This window comes from Ambystoma mexicanum, chromosome 13 (assembly GCF_040938575.1).
Source record: "Ambystoma mexicanum isolate Mex_15411 chromosome 13, UKY_AmexF1_1, whole genome shotgun sequence".
Taxonomy (NCBI): Eukaryota; Metazoa; Chordata; class Amphibia; order Caudata; family Ambystomatidae; genus Ambystoma; species Ambystoma mexicanum.
The window spans coordinates 223728274-223740498 of record NC_090938.1 but is presented as its reverse complement, the minus strand read 5'-3'; the positions used below and the strand labels follow the sequence as shown (position 1 = coordinate 223740498).

At 45.7% G+C, this 12225-nt stretch overlaps 1 protein-coding gene across 2 annotated transcripts in view; it reads left to right on the top strand.

Annotated features, from left to right (window-relative positions):
• The first annotated feature begins 445 nt into the window (after nucleotides 1–445).
• Nucleotides 446–12225, top strand: part of PPFIA4 (PTPRF interacting protein alpha 4) — a 3167227-nt gene continuing 3155447 nt past the window's right edge. For both annotated transcript variants that reach the window (XM_069633679.1, XM_069633678.1), the window contains exon 1: nucleotides 446–545. The gene's annotated coding sequence lies outside the window, so the exon portion shown is untranslated. The remainder of the gene's footprint in view (nucleotides 546–12225) is intronic.

The following is a 12225-nucleotide window of genomic DNA, read 5'->3' as shown; positions in this document are numbered from 1 at the left end:
TGAAAATAATACTCAAAGCATTCACAGCTCTAATACATCTTGTTTTCAAATCCGACCCATGTAATTCCCATTTTAACTTATCATCCACAATGAGACCTAAATATTTATATGCCGTAACCTGTTCCAAAGTATCATTAGTAAGGTTCCATCTGTATTTTTTGGGACGATATTTTCTAGTGAATACTATGATTTTGCTCTTAGAGGAATCAATCGTCAACCCATTGGATTTCGCAAATGCAATTGGAGCATTCAACATTAATTGTAAACCGACCGGGGTATGATCAATAAGTAAAAGATTGTCTGCATAAGCCAGCCAACCCAATTTGGTGTTGCTTATTTAGTAAAAGATCGTCAAATTGATAACACTATAATTTATGATATAATATGATAACATATTAATAGGTTCTTTACTATTGTTTTTTCTTATAGAAATTGTTGAAAATTTGTATTTTTGGCCCTGATGAAGAGTGATGAAGAGTGGAATTACTCGAAATGCTTTGGGCCTTTTTTTGCTAAATAAAGTATTTTTATACTACACGTGAATTGTAAGTATTGAAAATTTCTTTCTTGAATCACATATCGACAAGTTATAAAATGTATATGCAATTAACTATGTTGTAATCATTCTGAAAACTTCCACGTGCCATCCTGTTTCCCTCTTCATTGAGAACATAGGATAGATTGGTACATATAAACATCTTGAAGGCTTAGGTCACAATATAGTGTGCAGGGGACGCAGGTTTCATAACTGGAAACATTTCTTACTATATACAACAGCTATCACATCATTGGTGAATGTGATTACTACTGATAGATCACCATCACTTATTATATTTTGCTGTGCTGGCAGCATGCTATACAAACATCAGTTTGCTTATCTGATCCGACAAGCAAAAAGGAATACGAGGAGTGATTTGAGTAACCTAATTAAGAGATTTAATAACAGAATTAAATTAACTCAAGCCATTAGATCATGAAAAATGCTGATCTTAGTCGGTTGAAGAAATACCGAAAAGAATTGAAAGTAGCAGATTGGCAATCTTTGATCATGGCTGTAAGAAGTAATCATGCATAATTGTTTTGGAAAATGCCCAGACCCACACACGCCACTAGGCCCATACTAGTGGGCACTTCAAAAGTGGCTTGGCAACTTCATTTTGCCGCCACTAGCAGGCAATCAGGTCCCCATGACATCTTTTATGATTTAACCAAAGCTTAATGGAAATGTACAAAAAAACATCTTAGCAGTTAACATCATAGTCTCCCTAAAAAAATCTCCTGGGTCCTCGCCCAGAAAGGATGTTCAACACATTCATTAAGATGAACCCCAATTGGTGGGCTAATGTGCTTGTCATCCTGTTTAAGGCTATTAGTCTTACTATCCTAATGCCTCCCACTTAGAGGGAAAGCATCATTGACCTATTGTGTAGGGTCAGGAGTAGACTAGTAGTTAATGTAAAGTATTAGAAAAGGCCTTACTTTCCTTAATCTAAGGGTTTTCCTACCTAACCTAACTAAACTAGGGTGCTTGTCGTCCGTTCTAAAGTCCAAAGCGAAGTCTGTCCTCCATCCAAAGCTAGTCTACGCTGACTCTACCACTTAAAATAGCAACTAAAGACCAGGAGAATGACTCCCTTCTCCTGGGTTGACTCCAGCAAGTCTGTATTAATACAGGATTTTCAGATAGTACCTAGATATCTCTTGTACCATGTTTTTTTGTTTTCTCAGGGGGTCTTCTCTACACCCTGTTGTTTAGTTTCCCTCGGTTTCTCAAATTCGCCTCTCTAGGTGTTCTGACACCTGAGTGTTCCTCCACTCTGTTCTTCAAAATGGTATTTATCAGCCTCTCGTTCTCTAATAACAGTTCCACAAATTGAGCACCTACGCTCTTCTCACTTGCTATATTCTTCCTATCACTGGTCTCCTCACTGAGATCTGTGTGATGTACCGAGCTTTCGGTCTCATTCTTTCCCTGCGACAGTTATGGTGAACCCAGGAAAGTGTTTTACTTTTCTTATTCTTTTCTGTTCCACTGGATCAAATATGATGAGTCCCTGAGTGATTCTCACTCTTCTTAGCATTGGGCCATTCACTGAGACAAGTAGGCTGAGTACCTGAATAAATATTACTCTTCTCAATACTGGGACGAGTAAGCTGACCCCAAGAACAATTCTCACTCTTCTTAGTGTTCAGTCTCTCACTGAAACAAGTATGATTTCCCCACTCGTTATATTTGGATTTCTGATTAGTATTTGTTCTGTCAGGAATTGTATCCCTGACACTAAGGTGATGGCTTGTTGGAGTAGATTGTTGCCTAGATGTCTGTGGCAAACGTATGGCACTCGCAGATGCGGACCACCTTAATGAAACCATGTCTGCAGTAATTCCATTGTGGGATATTGCACAACTCCAATATGGTGGACATCTGTATCAACATCCTCCTGATTCAAGATGGCAGATGCTCTTTCACGACTGCAGATTGTATGCATCTCCTACATAAGGATGGTGTGGACGTGGACGTGTCCGTGCATCTTGCAAATTCGCCAACTTTCTCATATTATTAAAGTTCACCTTCATCAACTTTACATTCAACACTTCGTCAATTTCACTGGGACGAGTTTCTCATATTGAATAACGATTCCCCAGAAGCCTCCCGTTCTTCCCTTTTACCTATCGTCTTACAGGGGAACTTCTCTGTTGCCTGCACTGGCATGGGTTCTTCTCGTTAATTCTGCCTCGCCATCCGTTCGTTTTCACCAGTTTGCCAGTCGTGGACCTCACTCGCTCAGCATCCCGTTATCACTGCAGGTAAGCTGCATGTTCTTTGAATTCTCAGTCTGATGGTTTTGGCATCGTTGGGCAGGCGTATGGCCCTCCACTAAGTTTTAGTGTTTATGCCACCACAAGGATAGGTATCCCCTTCTCTCCCATCTCTTGCTGCGGGCAGACACTGGGTCTTCAGTGCTTCGTCCTGGCTGACAGTCACAAGTTCCGCGGCTCTCTTCCACTCTGCCTCTCTCTTCCACTCTGCCTCTCTCAGGTGCTACGCGTTCAGGGTGCCTCCCCTACTTGCTTATGCATCTCTTCCTTGCCTCAGGTTGGTGTGTCCTTCTTTTTCAGTCCTCCTTCCAGTTGAGTGGATGTCTATTTTTTTTCCAGCGCACTGGCAGAGTGGAAACACCTGCAGGTAAGGGCCTCCTCCAACCCCTCTCCTTTTCTTGTCTCTCACCTTTCTCTCAGTGCCTGCTCCTTCCCAGCTCTACCGATTTATTTATATAGTTTCATGTGCTTCCTCATCTGCATTTATGTATTTATTTTCCCTCCCACACAGCCTCTGTTTTGCATTTAGCATCTTCAAATCCCCTTCCCTCACCTGTACCGCCTCTCTACCCCCGCCAGTCCAGACCTGTGCGGATAGGCCCGCACAGACCCACGAGCCTGGAACAGCCATCTTTAGGAACTTCCCCTGGGCACCCCTCTCACTACTTCTCATCTAAGACTATGGTAGTTCAAAGGACGTTAATACTCAGTGCTTGGACGCCATACCAATGGCAGCAGGCGCTATACAAATGCCACATAACCTCATAGAGCAAAGGTTCTTGGGTACCATGGATTTGAGTTTTTTCACTGATGGCTGAAAGTATCATGCGCAGTAGGCTTTTTTATTAAGTAACCTACTTTGACAAGGTTGTTTCCCATTCATTACACCTCCCTTGGGACCAACGCTATTTTATTTTCTGGTACTTATGATCAATCACAACATATCCTAGGACTGGTATAGTTATGTAAATACACCCCAGTCCTACAATATGTGGAGAAAGTGCAGGATAGTTGGAATAAGAATGTTTCCCCAACAATGTTATTTCTACGAGAAATAATGATACCAACAATGTCGATTGTTGGTAATCCATGGTGAAGATCTGGGGGGCCTAGAGACCAGAGGGAGCCACACACACCATGATGCAGCCACAGAATTGGGGTAATGGCATGACCCCTCCCCCCCAATCTTCCAGGCATTCCTCGATTTCGCCCAACATAGGTCTAATCAGTGATCGAGATGGTGTCTGGAGTTGTCAAGAAGACACCATGTTTGTCAGAGGGACATACACTTTATGGTTGAGGGAAACAAGGGCGCATCTTTAATCCCACCTCTTTGTCTCCCGAAACCAACCACCAAGGAAATACGCCCCAGGCAGTGTTTTACACATGCAACACTATCTAGCAATATTTCACATTCCCAGGGTCTGTCTGTGTTTCCAGTCTCCGGGCTGGAGTGAAGAATCTGCACAAGCTACATCATGGATCCGACTTATGGATCAAATAGAAGTCTTGATGCAGACACGGAAAGTACACCTGGTGAAAGCTTGCGCTTGGCACAGCGCCGCCAGCAAGAGAGCAGGGAGACGTGTGGGCACATGGGGAACATGCCGCCTGATTCGAACATTGCAGACTTCAGGGGTGGGGCATGGGCTTGTCCTCAATAATCATTAGTGCCCAGCATTTGGAAGGGTACCCAAACCAAGCCCATAGAATTTGGGAGGACATGGAACTATTACCCCAAGGTCAACCTTGTGAGACAAAGAGCTCAATGAGTCTCAAGACATGTCCATTATGTTTTCCGTTTTATTACAAATGGTGGTACAAAAACATGCAATTGTGGCTCGCAATCTACGTGCGGTCCGCCGATACTCTTCCCTCAACTTTTAAGGGGGGGCCACCTCATATGCCAATCTTCCTACTCTACTCGGGTCACATTGCAGTGCCAGTACTCTAGAAACTGGGTACCCTTACTGTGGTCTATCCCTGTCCTATAAGGGGGCCTTAAGGCTGTGACCTGATCTCTCTGAAGACCTCTGGTACTTCCTGGTTGACCTACCAGGGTAGTATGGTTGTCCTTCTGTCGTGTTTCTCCAGATAAACATCTCAAAATATGTTCAGCTGCTTTCTGATCTCCATATGCTTGTCCTCTTGTTTGTCCTCCCTCCTCTGTCTCTCGTCTTGTCTTTCCACTCTCCAACTCCTGAATGTATCACTTTCTCCCCGTTCTTCTTTCTAAACCCTTCAACTCCCTTCTGATCTCTCACCTTTCTCAACCGTTTCATGGTCTTATCTCTCTCACCATTCTCCTGACTTCCATCCAACTCCCTTCTGATCTCTCACCTCTATCGACCGTTTCATGGTCTTGTCTCTCTCGCCCTTCTCCTGTCTTCCATCCAATTCCGTTCTGATCTCTCACCTCTCTCAACCGTTTCATGGTCTTATCTCTCTCACCATTCTCCTGACTTCCATCCAACTCCCTTCTGATCTCTCACCTCTCTCAACCATTTCATGGTCTTATCTCTCTTGCCCTTCTCCTGTCTTCCATCCAACTCCATTCTGATCTCGCCCCTATCTTTAATCTGTCTCTTTTTCTTAACTTCTCTCGCGCCTCCTGTCTCTACTCACCAGTTCCTTCCTGATCGTATTTGCTTTCCTCCAAATCTCACTCCTCCCAATACTACTTTATCTGCTCCTTTCCACCCTCCTGCGACTTACTTCCCTCTCTCTCCTACTCTCCCTCCAAAATCACCTCCAGCTCACATCCAATTGGTACTCCCTTCTTACCACCCTACAACTGAGCTCCTCTGTCTGTAAACACTGCAAAGTCTCTTCTAAATCCTCCTCGGGCTGCTACACACTCCTCTCTGGTCTTTTTCCCCACCTTCATCTCCTTTCTGACTCAACCCATACACCTTTCCCTAGCAATTGACTCTGACGGCTTGTTATAGCCCTCCTCTTCCTGCCTAGACGATTTCTTCTGCTAGCATTGGTTGCTTGAGTCAGCTGCTTACTTGAGGGAATCTGTCTGAGCTTGCCCACCTTGTGGGCAAGGATTTCCCCTGGACGTGTGCATAAGGGCTTTTAACCTCGCCTCCTTCGTGGCCATGGGGTCCATAAGGTGCATGAGGCCATAGTGGACCTTTCTTTCTTCTCCATTCTCATGCAAGTCTGTGCATAAAAATGTTTCGGGTACGGATACCTGGTCTTCTCTAGTGCTGAGCCGCGCTCTGCTGATTGCCGCTGCTCCACTGTGCCCGGTAGCCAGTCTGGCTTTTGTGGGTTTAGTGTTGGGTTTCCAATATGGCCCCTGAATGGGGAAACTTTGTCCATTCCTATCTGGATAAACCGTCAGTTTTTCCTTTTTTTCAGGCCAGGTCTTGATCTTTGGGCCCAGGTGCATTATGGTACTTATATTTTCTCTATCCATTGTAATCTGTATTGTAATTTGTTATTTATAACATGCTTAATACCCAGAGGTTTCTCAGCTCAGAACCGGGGATCAAACCTGTGTTGCTTTGCGTCCTCTTGCTTCCAAGGGGAGCGGGTTGCCCCTGAGCTATCCTTCCGAGACATGCCAGGTGTCTGAAGAGTGTAGTACATGCTGTGCGATATAGTTTCTTGGGAACCATCTGAACATGTAGGAAGAGACCTGGCGAGAACAGAGGCTGATGTGCATCAGGAGAGAGACAGAGGCACCAACGCACATGTGCAGCTCTATGCATACTGGGGAGCCAAGGATTTGGGGAGGGTGGGTGGTGGGCCCATCTGTGGTAGGTCTGGATTTAGGGGAGGGTGGGTGGTGGGCCCATCTGTGGTAGGTCTGGATTTGGGGAGGGTGGGTGGTGGGCCCATCTGTGGTAGGTCTGGATTTAGGGGAGGGTGGGTGGTGGGCCCATCTGTGGTAGGTCTGGATTTAGGGGAGGGTGGGTGGTGGGCCCATCTGTGGTAGGTCTGGATTTGGGGAGGGTGGGTGGTGGGCCCATCTGTGGTAGGTCTGGATTTAGGGGAGGGTGGGTGGTGGGCCCATCTGTGGTAGGTCTGGATTTAGGGGAGGGTGGGTGGTGGGCCCATCTGTGGTAGGTCTGGATTTAGGGGAGGGTGGGTGGTGGGCCCATCTGTGGTAGGTCTGGATTTAGGGGAGGGTGGGTGGTGAGCCCATCTGTGGTAGGTCTGGATTTGGGGAGGGTGGGTGGTGGGCCCATCTGTGGTAGGTCTGGATTTAGGGGAGGGTGGGTGGTGGGCCCATCTGTGGTAGGTCTGGATTTAGGGGAGGGTGGGTGGTGGGCCCATCTGTGGTAGGTCTGGATTTAGGGGAGGGTGGGTGGTGTGCCCATCTGTGGTAGGTCTGGATTTAGGGGAGGGTGGGTGGTGGGCCCATCTGTGGTAGGTCTGGATTTAGGGGAGGGTGGGTGGTGGGCCCATCTGTGGTAGGTCTGGATTTGGGGAGGGTGGGTGATGGGCCCATCTGTGGTAGGTCTGGATTTAGGGGAGGGTGGGTGGTGGGCCCATCTGTGGTAGGTCTGGATTTAGCCTTGCCCTGGTCAGCGGCCTACCACAGGTTGCGAGGAGTCACTGGCCCAGCCTTGGTGCTTCTATGTGATTCCATTTATGTGATTACATCGAGAATTTGTCATCGTGGGAGAAAACTTTTTTTAAAATTTTATTTATTATTACCCTAACCCACCCGACACATATATTTGCAGAAAATGGGATGGAAAAAGAAAGGATGAATTCTCCCACAATGAAAAATGCAGTGATGGAATCTTCCTATCCAGTACCCCGCCTTGGCAGGGTCATGTCCATGACCGTGTGACACTTGATACACACATGTAATGATAAAATGGGACTGTGAATAAAAGACCTCGTCATGGCAATCGCTTTTCCAACACTTCTATTAAGGGAGCCCCTTTCCTGATGGGGCGGGAGGTAGGATGTGTTCCCGAGAGCTCTAGTGAGGAGAGCTAGGCTAGGAGAAGCACGAGCATAGAATGTGTATCGGGTAAATCATGAAGGCCAGGATGTGACAAAGTCCAGAAGGTGAACTAGTGCAGCTGAGCAGAGTCTGTGTTGGCCAAGACAAGGTGGTCATCCAGACTGGCAGCAATGAGGATAGTTTGGTAAGCTTCTAGATGCAAATACTAAGAAAAGCCAGGCTAAGTGGATGCCGTAGGCGACTACAGGCAGGATCCCCAGAGAAAAGTGTGATGGAAGCTATAATCCAGATGCTGACGGAAAAAACAAGGCCACCAGCCTAAATAAAAAATGAAATGCTTGCAGATGTTGACACTCCGGTGGGAGTAGCAAGGCCACCAGCTGAAATATAGAAATCTTACTAATGCTTGAGATTCCAGGTGGGTACAGCGTAACTGCTAATACCCCCTGGGTAGGGGAACACTTCCATCCGTGTTTAACCGAACAACTCCAAGAGTAAAAGAGATCCCTTAAATGTCTTGCCCATGGTACTGTCATGCAAGAACAAGGTGCCATCCCAGACCATGTCAAGCATCTTGACTGAGTCAATACAAAGACTGCAGCCATGACAAAGGCCCAAACCGCGGTGTGGACACAGGTATCATGAAAAGTGTGCTGGGACCCTCTGAAAATAGTCAGGAATTTGGTGGCTTGCTGAGCAATGGCCTGGACAGACGGCTGGTATTTATATTTTTGTTTTGGTTTTAGACTCTTGGCCTCCTGTTCTTGAGTTTCAGCCCTCTCTGAACCTTTTTTTGCTTCTCCTTTTTCACCCTGTTTTGTCTAGATGTGTCTCCTTTTTTAGATGCATTTCCATCCTGTAGGTCACCCTCCAAGCCCACCTGAGAGCCCAGCAAGGCATCACTTGTATGGAGGGAATCATTAATCCACAAGGTAACCTCTTAGTAGCCTGAAGAGGGAGGGCCCTTAGAGTGGGCTGCTCTTATGGGGGACTGCGAAAGACAAACTGCAAGGAATCCCGAATTGTCTGTTACTACTTCATTCTTTGCCCTTTTAGACTTCCAGAATTTTTATTTGTATTTATTTATTTGCATTTTTAAAGTGCTCAGACAGCTCTGGGTCATTGAGGCGCTGTAATAGGAATGTCTCTTAGTTGCGTATTTATAATGCACTTAATTCCCAGAGGTTTCTAAGCGTGAACCCAGGGATCGAACCTGTGGTCTTGTTTCCAAGGTGAGCACGTTGCCGCTGAGCTATCCTCCCGGGACCTATGACCACTTCATCTGCCACTCTGAGTGTTCCATTCCTCCCTACTTGTGACAAAACATATGTATGCTGTGGTTGAGAGATGGTGCACTTCTTAACACCATGGATTTCGTTCTGAAATGGTGGATGGCGAGAATGGACCGCGACCCTGGTAAAGGATGATTAACGTGTGTCTTAAAAAAAGGAGTTTGCATTGGGCGTCACGACACTTAGAATCTGAAACAGAGTACCTTTGAGCAGCACATTCTGCTTCGAGCAAAAAAGGGGAGGGAACGTGCATTTTGGGGCAGGGAAATATTCTCTTGTCTTTACTGTAGCAGTAGTCGCCCATTCTTTTTCCCCTTAAAGAGTCTTAATTTAAGAAGAAAGACTATAAGAAGAAAGACTATAATCCACTGAGGTCTTCGAGTCTGATGATGGATAGGCTGGGCAAATGAAGGGTCTGGCTGATGAGATGGCATGATGGCAGACCGCACTGTGAAGGGCTTCCAGCGATCAATTGGCATGGATGAAAAGTATTGATCGCTATTGGGATCAAAGACTCCCAACCTTCAACGCTGCGTAAGAAGGTCGTTTTCCAGGAAAACGCATTTGAGATTCAGGTTCGATTCTCCCCTGATCCGCAAGCCACCCACCGGGAACAATTTTGATAAGTTAGAGTTTTTCAAAAGAAGTAGTTTGATTAATTACAGGTGCAGCGTCCTGGAAAGTTCAAATAGGTTGCCACCAGACATGCAGTTCAAATGTGGTAAACACAGAGACCTAGAACAAAGCACTGCTATTAAAGGATGCCCGTTTGTTTTCATCAGACTGATCATACACTAGTTGCTCAAATGAGGAAAAACATTTCCAGCAAACTGTTAAGCTGTGAAAAATGAGTTGATGCCAATGTGAGGTGAAATGGAGTGTCTGGGCAGGTTGAAACGGCGACAAGCCTGGCTTGCGCCACAAACCGAATCCTGCATGTTTTGTTGGGCTATAAAAGCAGGAGTGTGCAGGGCAAACCTGTATTTTCAGGGGTTTTGGTTGGATTCTGGGGAGTTTGATGTTTATGGTTAGTTTTTAGGTTGTTAGTGCCGTTTGATCTTCATTTCCCCCTTTTGTCGATTTGTGGTTTTAAACCCCCCACCACTTGCTGTATTTCCTTTTTTTTTACCCATAGTTGGCCTCATAAAACTTTTAAAAATGGCAAATTTTCCCTGCTCCTTTCCCTTTATTTATTTTGATTTCTCCTCTTGCTCAAAACGTTTTAACATTCATCTTTTTTTTTCTTGTCCTATTCGGCTTAGTGTTTGTTCTTGGCCTTGTATCTTCCTTCGTTCACTTTACCTTCTCTTTAACCCCCAAAAATACACAAAATGAAAAGCTATTGCGCATGTTTGTGAAACCAAAAAAACCTTCCCATTTGTGTTTGAACAAGAAAATCCTTCCTGGGTTTTTGGTCACCTTCTTTTTTTTGTTTCGAACAGCCGTGTGGGAGTCCATTAGTTTGCCATGGTGAGTCGCTGGCCTTTGTTATTTTTTCTCTGTTGTTTCGTCTGATGGTTGATTGTTGTCCATTCCTGTTTCGGAAAGGAATTGAAATGATGAAGCATGGCTGAGTTTTTGATTTTGGAGGTGCAGATGAGGTGCTAGCGGGTGAAGAGGACGTTCTTTTCTCACAGTATGAGAATATTTATGCCAGATCCTGGAGGAGAGTGGTGTACCTTGTACCTGCAGTGCTTGCGGACGAAGCTGCCTGGCGTCTCCGACAGTCATTACAGTTATTGCTTGAGGTGGAGGCAGCTAAGGAGGAGGATGAAAGGAGGCAGGCTGACCATGGAGGGTCTGCCAATGGAAGGGGTGGGAGGCGTCAATGGCCATGGAGGGCTAGACAGTGCTACCCACATGAGGAGATGGTAGTGTGATGTAGAGGAGATAGTCTTCCAAGGGGCCTTGACAGGAGTGAACCTTCAAGGGATGCAGTAGGAACTGATGAGATTAACCAGCATAGGGACAATGAGCTGGTCTTGGAAACAAGACCACGCAGAGCAACCCTGGTTCGAATCCTGGATCCGTGCTTAGAAACAGAACTCAAGTAAGGTATTAGGTGCGTTAACCAATTAAATTAAATGTAAATGGTGGTCTAGGTAACCCTGGCTGACCTAATGGAAGTCGGACATTGTTGCTGCAGATACACTAGAGGTTTTGTCGGGCAGTGTCATAATCAACTTGTCAGTTGTAGAGGGACGTCAGCAGGGAAAGGGGGAAGGAGAGGTGTGGAACTGCTCAGAGATAAATGACCAGTCGAAGCTGGTGCTGCCACAGCAAGAGATTGAACAGGAACAGGTGGATTAGTCCGAGGTAGTCCTCAAACCGATTGCCCAGAAAGAGAAGCGATGTCTGGCTCTGCACCTATGCCTAACCTTGCAGAAGGTGCAAGGCAGGTACAGGTGTCCCTTGACAGGTTTTAGTGGCAAAGGACATCTAGAATTAACCTTCTGGAAGGGAGGACTTTGGTTGTGGTGGGGCGAGCAAGACTGTGATATTCAACCAATGAAAGAGGCCAGTGAGGTTGGGTATGGCAAAGAAAATGGCTCCTTGGGAACCAGAGCCGTGCACAAACACATGGAGTAGAGACACAGTTTTACTAGTCCTAGTTAGGGGAGGCAAGCCTATAAGGGCTTGAATGAGTGCTGGTTCCCACCTTAGAACTGGGCTACAGCTGTTGGAACCTCCATAGAGATGGTTAGTCGAACCAAGCCAATCCGGAAAATGTCCACTTCCGCTAAAGTGTTTTGACTTATTTGAGCTACAGGTCACTAACGATAGATTTGGCATAAAAAACATGTTTGTCCGGTTGAATTTTAACAAAGGATGGGACAGATTTTCAAAAGTTTATTGGCACAAGTGATGTGCGCATCTCATCATTTGCACCAAAAATTACCTGCAGCCTATTCTCAAAAGCATCGTAATGTGTGTGTAGCAAATGCACACATTTTATTCCCCTTTGCACCAATAAAGGGGTGTTTCTATGCATTACAAATTGCATCGTAATCCACAGAATTCAGAATCCCATTTGCCCTTTTGGAATAAATCTTTGTGAACCCGGTGTTCATTTTTTATAATGGAACACTAAGCGTATGACATATTGTGGTCCCACTTACTTTTCTATCCCTCAAACAGGAATGTTTTTTCTTTTTAATATGTCATGGTGGCAGGCCATCT